This window comes from Carcharodon carcharias, chromosome 12 (assembly GCF_017639515.1).
Source record: "Carcharodon carcharias isolate sCarCar2 chromosome 12, sCarCar2.pri, whole genome shotgun sequence".
Lineage (NCBI taxonomy): Eukaryota > Metazoa > Chordata > Chondrichthyes > Lamniformes > Lamnidae > Carcharodon > Carcharodon carcharias.
In genome coordinates this window covers 1,446,406-1,459,520 of record NC_054478.1, presented here as the reverse complement: position 1 = coordinate 1,459,520, position 13,115 = coordinate 1,446,406, and positions in this window count along the sequence as shown.

Here is a 13,115-nt window from a genome sequence, read left to right as displayed (position 1 = left end):
ATGCAATGTTGGCATTTATTTCAAGAGGACTAGAATATAAAAGCAGGGATGTGCTGCTGAGGCTTTATAAGGCTCTGGTCAGACCACATTTAGAATATTGTGAGCAATTTTGGGCCCCGTATCTCAGGAAGGATGTTCTGGTCCTGGAAAGAGTCCAGTGTAGGTTCACGAGAATGATCCCAGGAATGAAAGGCTTAACATATGAGGAACGTTTGAGGACTCTGGGTCTATACTCGATGGAGTTTAGAAGGATGAGGGGGGATCTGATTGAAACTTACAGAATACTGAAAGGCCTGGATAGAGTGGACGTGGGGAAGATGTTTCCATTAGTAGGAGAGACTAGGACCTGAGGGCACAGCCTCAGAGTAAAGGGAAGAACAGAGATGAGGAGAAACTTCTTTAGCCAGAGAGTGGTGAATCTATGGAATTCATTGCCACAGAAGGCTGTGGAGGCCAAGTCATTGAGTGTATTTAAGACCAAGACAGATAGGCTCTTGATTGGTAAGGGGATCAAAGGTTACGGAGAGAAGGCAGGAGAATAGGGTTGAGAAACTTATCAGTCGTGATTGAATGGCGGAGCAGACTCGATGGGCCGAATGGCCTAATTTCTGCTCCTATGTCTTATGATCTTATCACACTCTTGACTTGTGCCTTGTAGATGGTGGACAGGCTTTGAGGAGTCAGGAGATGAGTTCCTTGTCGCAGGATTCCTAGTCTCTGACCTGGTCTTGTAGCCACAGTATTTACATGGCTCGTCCAGTTCACTTTGTGATCAATGGTAACCCCCAGGATGTTGACGGTGTCGGATTCAGCAATGGTAATAATATTGAGTGTCAATGGGAGATGGTTGGATTCTGCCTTGTTGGAGATGGTCATTGCCTGGCAGTTGTGCGGCAATTGTTTTTATTCATTCACGGAATGTGGGCTTGGCTGGCTGCGCCATCATTTATTGCCCATCCCTAGTTGCCCCTGAGAAGGTGGTGGGTGAGCTGCCTTATTGAACCGCTGCAGTCCATGTGGTGTAGGTACACCCACTGTGCTGTTAGGGAGGGAGTTCCAGGATTTTGATCCAGCGACAGTGAAGGAACGGTGATATATTTCCAAGTCAGGATGGTGAGTGACTTGGAGGGGAACTTCCAGGTGGTGGTGTTCCCATCTATCTGCTGCCCTTGTCCTTCTGGATGGTAGTGGTTGTGGGTTTAGAAGATGCTGCCTAAGGAGCCTTGGTGAACGCCTGCAGTGCATCTTGTAGATGGTACAGACTGCTGTTAGTGGGTGGCGAAGGTGAAGGGAGTGAATGTTTGTGGATGTGGTGCCAGTCAAGCGGGGCTGCTTTGTCCTGGATGGTGTCAAGCTTCTTAAGTATTTTGGGAGCTGCACTCATCCAGGGCAAGTGGGGAGTATTCTGTCACACTCCTGACTTGTGCCTTGTAGATGGTGGGCAGGCTTTGGGAAGTCAAGGGGTGAGTTACTCTTTGCAGGATTCCTAGCCTCTGACCTGCTCTTATAGCCACAGTATTTAAATGGCAAGTCCAGTTCAATTTCTGGTCAATGGTAACCCCTAGGATGTTCATAGTGGGGGATTCAGTGATGGTAATGCCATTGAACATCAGATGGCGTTGATCGGTTCTCTCTTGTTGGAGATGGTCATTACCTGACACTTGTGTGGTGTGAATGTTACTTGCCACTTGTCAGCCCAAGCCTGGATATTGTCCAGGTCTTGCTGTATTTGGACATGGATTGCTTCAGTATCTGAGGAGTTGTGAATGGTGCTGAACATTCTGTAATCATCAGTGAACATACCCACTTCTGACCTTATGATGGAAGGAAGGTCATTGATGAAGCAGCTGAAGATGGTTGGGCCGAGGACACTACCCTGAGGAACTCCTGCAGTGATGTCCTGGAGCTGAGATCTCCAACAACCACAACCATCTTCCTTTGTGCTGGGTATGACTCCAATCAGCGGAGAGTTTTCCCTTGATTCCCTTTGACTCGGTTTTGCTGGGGCTCCTTGATGCCACACTCGGTCAGATGCAGCTTTGATGTCAAGGGCAATCACTCTCACCTCACCTTGGAAGTTCAGCTCTTTTGTCCATGTTTGAACCAAGGCTGTAATGAGGTCAGGAGCTGAGTGGCCCTGGCAGAACCCAAACTGGTCATTAATGAGCAGGTTATTGCTCAGTAAGTGCCACTTGATAGCACTGTTGATGACCCCTTCCATCACTTTACTGATGACCAAGAGTAGGGTGATGGGGCAGTGATTGGCCAGGTTGGATTTGTCCTGCCTTTTGTGTACAGGACATACGTGGGCAATTTTCCATATAGCCGGGTAGATGCCAGTGTTGTAGCTGTACTGGAACAGTTTGGCTAGGGGCGCAGCAAGTTCTGGAGCACAAGTCTTCAGTACTATTGCCGGAATATCGTCAGGGCCCATAGCCTTTGCAGTATCCAGTGCCTTCAGCCATTTCCCGATATCGCGTGGAGTGAATTGAATTAGCTGAAGACTGGCATCAGTGATGCTGGGGACCTCCGGAGGAGGCCGAGGTGGATCATCCACTCGGCACTTCTGGCTGAAGATTGTTGCACATACCTACCGTTTGCACTGATGTGCTGGGCTCCTCCACCATTGAGGATGGGGATATTTGTGGAGCCTCCTCTTTCAGTGAGTTGTTTAATTGTCCACCACCATTCACAACTGGATGTGGCAGGACTGCAGAGCTTAGATCTGATCCCTTGGTTGTGGGATTGCTTAGCTCTGTCTATCACTTGCATGCCAAACAGCATAAGCAGCAAGTAGTCCTGTGTTATAGCTTCACCAGGTTGACACCTCATTTTTAGGTATGCCTGCTGCTGCTCCTGGCATGTCCTCCTGCACTCTTCATTGAACCAGGCTTGATCCCCTGGCTTAATGGTAATGGTAGAGTGGGGGATATGCCAGGCCATGGGGTTAGATTGTGTTAGAGTACAATTCTGCTGCTGCTGATGGTTCACAGTGCCTCAAGGATGCCCAGTTTTGAGTTGCTAGATCTGTTCGAAATCTTTTCTATTTAGCACAGGGTCGTGTGATGGAGGATATCCTCAATGTGAAGACAACAACTGTACGGTGGTCACTCCTACCGATACTGTCATGGACAGGTGCATCTGTGACAGGCACGTTGGTGAGGATGAGGTCAAGTATGTTTTTTCCCTCTTGTTGGTTCCCTCACCACCTGCCGCAGACCCAGTCTACCAGCTATGTCCTATAGGACTCGGCCAGCTCGGTCAGTAGTGGTGCTACCGAACCACTCTTGGTGATGGACATTCTGTGCCCTTGCCACCCTCAGTGCTTCCTCCAAGTGATGTTCAACATGGAGGAGGCACTGATTCATCAGCTGAGGGAGGGCGGTACGTGGTAATCAGCAGGAGGTTTCCTTGTCCCTGGTGCCATGAGACTTCTTGGGGTCTGGGGTCCATGTTGAGGATTCCCAGGGCAACTCCCTCCTGACTGTACACCACTGTGCAGCCACCTCTGCTGGGACTGTCCTGCCGGCAGGGATAATGATTGTGGTGTCAGGGGACATTATCTGTAAGATATGATTCATGCCCCCAGATGCTAGTAAGGAGGACTTTAGTTAGGAGGCTGAGGTTGCCGTTGTCGTTTCCAGTGCCTAGGTTGATGCCGGGTGGTCCGTCCAGTTTCATTCCTTTTTTGTGACTTTGTAGCGGTTTGACACAACTGAGTGGCTTGCTCAGCCATTTCAGAGGGTGTTTAAGAGTCAACCACGTTAGGTCTGGAGTCACATGTAGGCCAGACCAGATGAGGACTACAGGTTTCCTTCCCTAAAGGGCAGTAGTGAACCAGATGGGTTTTTACAACAATTGACAATGGTTTCATGGTCATCATCAGACTTATAATTCCAGATTTTTATTGAATTCAAATTCCACCATCGGCGTTTGAACCCAGGTCCCAAGAGCATTACCCTGGGTCTTTCAATTACTAGTCTTGAAACAATACCACTATGCCATCGCCTCCCCTTAAATTATTAGCCCAATCCTGAATGTTGTCCAGATCTTATTGCACATGGACACAAGCTACTTCAGTATCTGAGTCGCCACGAATGGTGCTGAACATTGTGAAATCATCAGCGAACATCCCTACTCCTGACCTTATGATGGAAGGAAGGTCATTGATGAAGCAGCTGAAGATGGTTGGGCCGAGGACACTACCCTGAGGAACTCCTGCAGTGATGTCCTGGAGCTGAGATGACTGACCTCCAACAACCACAACCATCTTCCTTTGTGCTGGGTATGACTCCAACCCGCGGAGAGTTTCCCCCCCGATTCCCATTGACTCCAGTTTTGCTGGGGCTCCTTGATGCCACACTCAGGTCAAATGCGGCCTTCACATCAAGAGCAGTCACTCATGCCTCACCTCTGGAGTTCAGCTCTTTTGTCCATGTTTGAACCAAAGCTGTAAAAAGTCAGGAGCTGAATGACCCTGGCAGAACCCAAACTGGACGTCAGTGAAGTTATTGCTATGCAAGTGCTGCTTGATAGGACTGTCGATGACCCCTTCCATCACTTTACTGATGATCAAGAGTAGACGGATGGGGCGGTAATTGGCTGGAGTGGGTTTGTCCTGCTTTTTGTGTACAGGACATACCTGTACAATTTTCCACATTGCTGGGTAGATGTCAGTGTTGTAGCTGTAATGGAACAGCTTGGCTAGGGGCTTGGTAAGCTCTGGAGCACAAGTCTTCAGTACTACAACTGGAATGTTGTCAGGGCCCCTAATTATTGCCAAGTCCAGTGCCTTCAGCCATTTTCTGATATCACTTGGAATGAATCGAATTAACTGAAGGCTGGCATCTGTTATGCTGGGGACCTCAGGAAGAGGTTGAGATGGGTCATCCTCTGACAACTTCTAGCTGAAGATTGCTTCAAATGCTTCAGCTTTATCATTTGCACTGATGGGCTTGGCTCAAATTCAGCATGTGACAGGCACTGAATTTCCCAGGATGCATCAGCAGGCAGATAACTGTAATGCTAGAACATTTGTCCTTAGTTTCTTGCAGTATCTGCTCGAATGTTCTTACCCCCCTCAATTGCTTAGAAGGGAAACTCGTGGCTGTGTCAGAAAACTTACTTCAGGCAAACTTATGAGATAAAAACAAAAAACTGCGGATGCTGGAAATCCAAAACAAAAACAGAATTACCTGGAAAAATTCAGCAGATCTGGCAGCATCGGCGGAGAAGAAAAGAGTTGATGTTTCGAGTCCTCATGACCCTTCAGCAGAGAGATTTCGTTTTAAACAGAGAATGTCTTTGTGTATTTCTCTGAGAGAGACCAGCAGATTGAGAGAGAGAATTGCAATGCCTTTCCACATTCTAATTTTAGTTCATTTATTTTTAAAAACATTGAATTTTCAAACAAGTTTAAAACCTACTATCTCACGCACACTGGCACCTTAGCATGGCCTGGTAACTGAGGGGATAGTGTCACTGCTCATGGCAGAGAGTCAGGTTATGAAAGCAGGAGGTAAAAGCTAGGTTTACAATTGCAGCAAAATTTCAATAGTTTACAGATGTAAACTTTGTGTGCATGACATTGCAGAGGGTGTTTCTTAGCAAGTACTTGAAGTTTACTGTGTGGACTGAGTTTCATGAGGTTTGGACAGTGGAACAGGTGAGGATCCACTTCCCTTGATGGAGGAGGAAGGCAAAGTCAAGAATCTGGCTTGTTGTGACATTATACATTTTATTATCAATGGGCTATGCATTTGTAAAAAATGTGCAATATACAGATTTGATACAAAACAAGTCTGTACACATACAATTAAAAAGTGCAAATAACCTCGACCCCATGAGCTGATTTACTGTTAGGTTTGGGAGGTCTGGGAGCACAGAAACAAGAGTTACAATCAGAGTCATTATTAAAAGTAACTGAGAGCTACTTGCATTGATACATCATCCCTCTTACACATCAAAGCACTTCACAGGTAATGAATTACTCAAATAGTCACCATCAAAATAGGCAAATGCAGTAGCCATTTGGTTTATATACAGCAAGATTATACAAACAGCAACAAGACAATCAGTGACGATGATAAAGAGAGGAATACTGGTCTAGGATACCAGGTGAACTGCTCTGCTCTTCAAATAGAGGCCAGGAGATTGTTAACGTCTACCTGCGTCTTGGATCTGATCTGCACACAATGTTAGCAAGACAAGAGCTTCAAATCTGGGACTTCAAGGAAAGGGGGGAGGTAAACGGGGCGGGGGAGGTAAACGGGGCGGGGGAGGTAAACGGGGCGGGGGAGGTAAACGGGGCGGGGGAGGTAAACGGGGCGGGGGAGGTAAACGGGGCGGGGGAGGTAAACGGGGCGGGGGAGGGTAAACGGGGCGGGGGAGGCTAAACGGGGCGGGGGAGGCTAAACGGGGCGGGGGAGGCTAAACGGGGCGGGGGAGGCTAAACGGGGCGGGGGAGGCTAAACGGGGCGGGGGAGGCTAAACGGGGCGGGGGAGGGTAAACGGGGCGGGGGAGGGTAAACGGGGCGGGGAGGGTAAACGGGGCAGGGGGGTGCTGCACCTAGGATCAAGATACCTGGACTGGTCACATGGAGGGTAACTACCAAGATGGACAGCTTAGGTCAAAGGGTTTCTTTCAAATAGATGTGGGTGAGCCAAGATCTTGTAGCTCAGGGGTAAGAAAGGCAACAACAGAGTGTGAGCAAGTCCTACCCACAGGGAGGGTCAGAAACAAGCCTCACCCAGGGTGGCCCCACATTGGGGGTGAGAGGGTTGTGCCACTAGGTCAGTCAACACTATCCAATATGGTCATTTAAAGATAAAAAATGGCCTAATTCCAGGAATGAAAATAAACGCAGAATCTGTAAAAATGGGGCAGGAAATAAGGGAAACAACCTTGGGGGCAGGGGACAGACTCTCTGCCATTAGTCCCCCAGCCCCGAAGGTCAGCCTCTGCAGTTTATGCTGTACCTCACTAAGCTGCGTATTGGCACATTGCATTGTACAGTTTATACATTAATGTCCTGTTTTATTCGAGACACTATCACAAAATAAATCAATCCCCAGAGACTGAGTCAGGCTGTCAGTCACCCTAATACCAGGGCACTTGTAGCTCAGGGGTAAGAAAAGCAACAACAGAGTGTGAGCAAGTCCTACCCACAGGGTCAGAAACAAGCCCCACAGAGGGTGGCCCCACATTGGGGGTGGGGGGGATCCTGACCCCTCCTCCAATACTCTCAGCTCCTGACATTTGTACAAGTTATGAAGGTCCCTGTCTGAAAATTCCATGATAACAGTGAACGGTCAGAGTGCTGAACGGACAGCTCACTACAGATGTGCCAGTGCTACTGACCATCTTATCAGTCTCCCAGATAGTAGCTCAGCGCTGCTGTGATTAGGCAAGTGAGTGAGGAGAGTAGCTGCTGAGATTAGGCGAGTGAGTGAGGAGAGTAGCTGCTGAGATTAGGCGAGTGAGTGAGGAGAGTAGCTGAGATTAGGCGAGTGAGTGAGGAGAGTAGCTGAGATTAGGCGAGTGAGTGAGGAGAGTAGCTGAGATTAGGCGAGTGAGTGAGGAGAGTAGCTGAGATTAGGCGAGTGAGTGAGGAGAGTAGCTGAGATTAGGCGAGTGAGTGAGGAGAGTAGCTGAGATTAGGCGAGTGAGTGAGGAGAGTAGCTGAGATTAGGCGAGTGAGTGAGGAGAGTAGCTGAGATTAGGCGAGTGAGTGAGGAGAGTAGCTGAGATTAGGCGAGTGAGTGAGGAGAGTAGCTGAGATTAGGCGAGTGCGTGAGGAGAGTAGCTGAGATTAGGCGAGTGCGTGAGGAGAGTAGCTGAGATTAGGCGAGTGCGTGAGGAGAGTAGCTGAGATTAGGCGAGTGAGTGAGGAGAGTAGCTGCTGAGATTAGGCGAGTGAGTGAGGAGAGTAGCTGAGATTAGGCGAGTGACTGAGAAGAGTAGCTGCTGAGATTAGGCGAGTGAGTGAGGAGAGCAACTGAGATTGGGCGAGTGAGTGAGGAGAGTAGCTGAGATTAGGCGAGTGCGTGAGGAGAGTAGCTGCTGAGATTAGGCGAGTGCGTGAGGAGAGTAGCTGCTGAGATTAGGCGAGTGCGTGAGGAGAGTAGCTGCTGAGATTAGGCGAGTGCGTGAGGAGAGTGGCTGCTGAGATTAGGCAAGTGAGTGAGGAGAGTAGCTGAGATTAGGCGAGTGAGTGAGGAGAGTAGCTGAGATTAGGCGAGCGAGTGAGGAGAGTAACTGAGATTAGGTGAGCGAGTGAAGAGAGTAGCTGAGATTAGGCGAGTGCGTGAGGAGAGTAGTTGAGATTAAGTGAGTGAGGAGAGTAGCTGAGATTAGGTGAGTGAGTGAGGAGAGTAGCTGAGATTAGGCGAGTGAGGAGAGTAGCTGAGATTAGGTGAGTGAGTGAGGAGAGTAGCTGAGATTAGGTGAGTGAGTGAGGAGAGTAACTGAGATTAGGTGAGTGAGGAGAGTAACTGAGATTAGGTGAGTGAGGAGAGTAGCTGAGATTAGGTGAGTGAGTGAGGAGAGTAACTGAGATTAGGTGAGTGAGCAGAGTAACTGAGATTAGGCGAGTGAGTCAAGAGAGTAGTTGAGATTAGGTGAGTGAGGAGAGTAGCTGAGATTAGGTGAGTGAGTGAGGAGAGTAGCTGAGATTAGGTGAGTGAGGAGAGTAGCTGAGATTAGGTGAGTGAGTGAGGAGAGTAGCTGAGATTAGGTGAGTGAGTGAGGAGAGTAGCTGAGATTAGGTGAGTGAGGAGAGTAGCTGAGATTAGGTGAGTGAGGAGAGTAGCTGAGATTAGGTGAGTGAGGAGAGTAGCTGAGATTAGGTGAGTGAGGAGAGTAGCTGAGATTAGGTGAGTGAGGAGAGTAGCTGAGATTAGGTGAGTGAGGAGAGTAGCTGAGATTAGGTGAGTGAGGAGAGTAGCTGAGATTAGGTGAGTGAGGAGAGTAGCTGAGATTAGGTGAGTGAGGAGAGTAGCTGAGATTAGGTGAGTGAGTGAGGTGAGTAGCTGAGATTAGGTGAGTGAGTGAGGAGCGTAACAGATTTGGTGAGTGAGTGAGGAGAGTAACTGAGATTAGGTGAGTGAGGAGAGTAGCTGAGATTAGGTGAGTGAGTGAGGAGAGTAGCTGAGATTAGGCGAGTGAGTGAGGAGAGTAGCTGAGATTAGGTGAGTGAGTGAGGAGAGTAGCTGAGATTAGGTGAGTGAGTGAGGAGAGTAGCTGAGATTAGGAGAGTGCGTGAGGAGAGTAGCTGAGATTAGGTGAGTGAGTGAGGAGAGTAGCTGCTGAGATTAGGCGAGTGAGTGAGGAGAGTAGCTGAGATTAGGTGAGTGAGTGAGGAGAGTAGCTGAGATTAGGTGAGTGAGTGAGTAGCTGAGATTAGGTGAGTGAGTGAGGAGAGTAGCTGAGATTAGGTGAGTGAGTGAGGAGAGTAGCTGAGATTAGGTGAGTGAGTGAGGAGAGTAGCTGAGATTAGTTGAGTGAGGAGAGTAGCTGAGATTAGAAGAGTTGAGATTAGGTGAGTGAGTGAGGAGAGTAGCTGAGATTAGGTGAGTGAGTGAGGAGAGTAGCTGAGATTAGGTGAGTGAGTGAGGAGAGTAGCTGAGATTAGGTGAGTGAGTGAGGAGAGTAGCTGAGATTAGGTGAGTGAGGAGAGTAGCTGAGATTAGTTGAGTGAGGAGAGTAGCTGAGATTAGGTGTGTGAGTGAGGAGAGTAGCTGACATTAGGTGAGTGAGGAGAGTAGCTGAGATTAGGTGAGTGAGGAGAGTAGCTGAGATTAGGTGAGTGAGGAGAGTAGCTGAGATTAGGTGAGTGAGGAGATTAGCTGAGATTAGGTGAGTGAGTGAGGAGAGTAGCTGAGATTAGGTGAGTGAGTGAGGAGAGTAGCTGAGATTAGGTGAGTGAGGAGAGTAGCTGAGATTAGGTGAGTGAGGAGAGTAGCTGAGATTAGGTGAGTGAGTGAGGAGAGTAGCTGAGAATAGGTGAGTGAGGAGAGTAGCTGAGAATAGGTGAGTGAGTGAGGAGAGTAGCTGAGATTAGGTGAGTGAGTGAGGAGAGTAGCTGAGATTAGGTGAGTGAGGAGAGTAGCTGAGATTAGGTGAGTGAGGAGAGTAGCTGAGATTAGGTGAGTGAGGAGAGTAGCTGAGATTAGGTGAGTGAGGAGAGTAGCTGAGATTAGGTGAGTGAGGAGAGTAGCTGAGATTAGGTGAGTGAGGAGAGTAGCTGAGATTAGGCGAGTGAGTGAGGAGAATAGCTGAGATTAGGCGAGTAAGTGAGGAGAGTAGCTGAGATTATGTGAGTGAGGAGAGTAGCTGAGATTAGGTGAGTGAGGAGAGTAGCTGAGATTAGGTGAGTGAGGAGAGTAGCTGAGATTAGGTGAGTGAGGAGAGTAGCTGAGATTAGGTGAGTGAGGAGATTAGCTGAGATTAGGTGAGTGAGTGAGGAGAGTAGCTGAGATTAGGTGAGTGAGTGAGGAGAGTAGCTGAGATTAGGTGAGTGAGGAGAGTAGCTGAGATTAGGTGAGTGAGGAGAGTAGCTGAGATTAGGTGAGTGAGTGAGGAGAGTAGCTGAGAATAGGTGAGTGAGTGAGGAGAGTAGCTGAGAATAGGTGAGTGAGTGAGGAGAGTAGCTGAGATTAGGTGAGTGAGTGAGGAGAGTAGCTGAGATTAGGTGAGTGAGGAGAGTAGCTGAGATTAGGTGAGTGAGGAGAGTAGCTGAGATTAGGTGAGTGAGGAGAGTAGCTGAGATTAGGTGAGTGAGGAGAGTAGCTGAGATTAGGTGAGTGAGGAGAGTAGCTGAGATTAGGCGAGTGAGTGAGGAGAATAGCTGAGATTAGGCGAGTAAGTGAGGAGAGTAGCTGAGATTATGTGAGTGAGGAGAGTAGCTGAGATTAGGTGAGTGAGGAGAGTAGCTGAGATTAGGTGAGTGAGGAGAGTAGCTGAGATTAGGTGAGTGAGTGAGGAGAGTAGCTGAGATTAGGCGAGTGAGTGAGGAGAGTAGCTGAGATTAGATGAGTGAGGAGAGTAGCTGAGATTAGGTGAGTGAGGAGAGTAGCTGAGATTAGGTGAGTGAGGAGAGTAGTTGCCACTTCTTCAGCTGCGGCTGTTATTGAGTCATTATTGGCCCTACACCCGCCGCTGACACTTGGTGTCTCCCTCACTGCTAGTGAAGATAAATGTAATGGAATGGCTAGAGGAGCTGAAGGGCCTCCTGTTCTTTTGGAAAATAATGCTGTGTTTCCAGATGATGCTGCCAAGGTGACATGTTTGGCATCCATGAAAGAAGCTTTCCTTGGATTTAGAGGCAACCTATTGACATGGATAGGGAATTGGTTAGGAAATAGGAGACAGAGTGTGGGGATAATGGGAATGTGCTCAACTTGGCAGAATGTGACCAGTGGTGTCTCCCAGGGACCTGCTCTGGGGCCTCAGCTTTTCTTTATATTTATAAATGACCTGGATGAAGGAATAGGGACCATACATTCAAATCTGCTTACACTAAGTGAGGCGATACAGTAAAATTAAAGAATAGTCACAGCACAGGAGGCAACTATTCAGTATATCAAGAACACAGCTCTTCTCACTCCTCACACTTTCCCTTTAGCCCTGCAAATTTTTTCCCTTCAGGTATGTATTCAATTCCCTTTTGAAATCCATGACTGATTCTGCCTGCATCACACTCTCAGGCAGTGCATTTCACATCCTAAGCATTCACTGTAACAAAAAAGAATCATCCTCATCATCACTGGAAAGGCCAGAATTTATTGCTCACTCCTAAATGCCCTTGAACTGGGGAACTTGCTCAGCGATTTCAGAGGGCAGTTAAGAGTCAACCTCATTGCTATGGGTCTGGGGTCACATGTGGGCCAGGCTGGATAAGGATGGCAGGTTTCCTTCCCTAAAGGGCATTAGTGAATGGCAGATGGGTTTTTACAACAATCAATGATAGTTTCATTACTGAGTCAGGTTTATATTCCAGATTTTATTAATTGAATTTAAATTCCACCAGCTGCCATGGTGGGATTTGAACCCGTGTGCTTACAGCTTTAGCTTGGCCTCTGGATTACTAGTCCAGTGACATTACCACTATGCCACTATCTCCCACAATGGGTTTCTCCCCATCTACTCTGATGCCATATAATTTTGAAAATCTCTATCAAATCACTTCTCAAGCTTCTCTTCTCCAAGAAGAATAACACCAGCTTCTCCAATCTAGCCTCGTAACTGAAAAGTCTTTGGGGCCATTCACGTAAAACCTCTCTGCATCCTCTCTGATGCCTTCACATCCTTCCTAAAGGGTTGTTCCTAGAATTAGACACAACGCTCCAGTTGAGGTCAAAGTGGTGTCTTATACAGGTTTATCACAACTTCCTTGCTTTTGTACTTTGTCCTTTCTATATAAAACACAGTAGACAACGCTTTACTAACTGTGAGCTCTCAGCCTGTCCTGCCAGCTTTAATGATTTGTACTCATATACACTCTGGTCCCTCTGCTCCTGAACCTCCTTTCGAATGTACCCTTTTATATTGTCTCTCCTAACAAAATTTATCACTTTACACTTCTCTGCATTAAATTTCATCTGCCATGTGCCCACCCAATCCACCAGCCTATGCCATCTTGAAGTCTATCACTATCCTCCTCACAATATTTCCAAGGTTTGTCTCATCTGCAAATCTTGAAAATATGCTCTGTACACTCAACTCTAGATCATTAATGTAGGTCAAGAAAAGCTGTAGTCTTAATACTGAACCATGGAGAACTCCAATGTATACCCTCTTCCAGTCTAAAAATCAACTCACTCATATCCATACTGTCGCTGTCCCTTTTATTCCATAGGCTGATAAGCCTGTTAAGTAGCACCTATCAATCGCCTTTGAAAGCCCATCTACACATCAACAGCATTGCCCTTATCAACCTCTCTGCTGCCTCATCGAAACAACCCAGTATGTTAGCTAACCTAACCTTTAATGAATCCACACTGGCTTTTCTTAATTAATCCACATTTATCCAAGTTACTGTTAACTTTATCCTGCATTATTGTTTCTAAAAGCTTCCCCAGCACCCAGATTAAATTAACTGGCCTATAGCTGATGG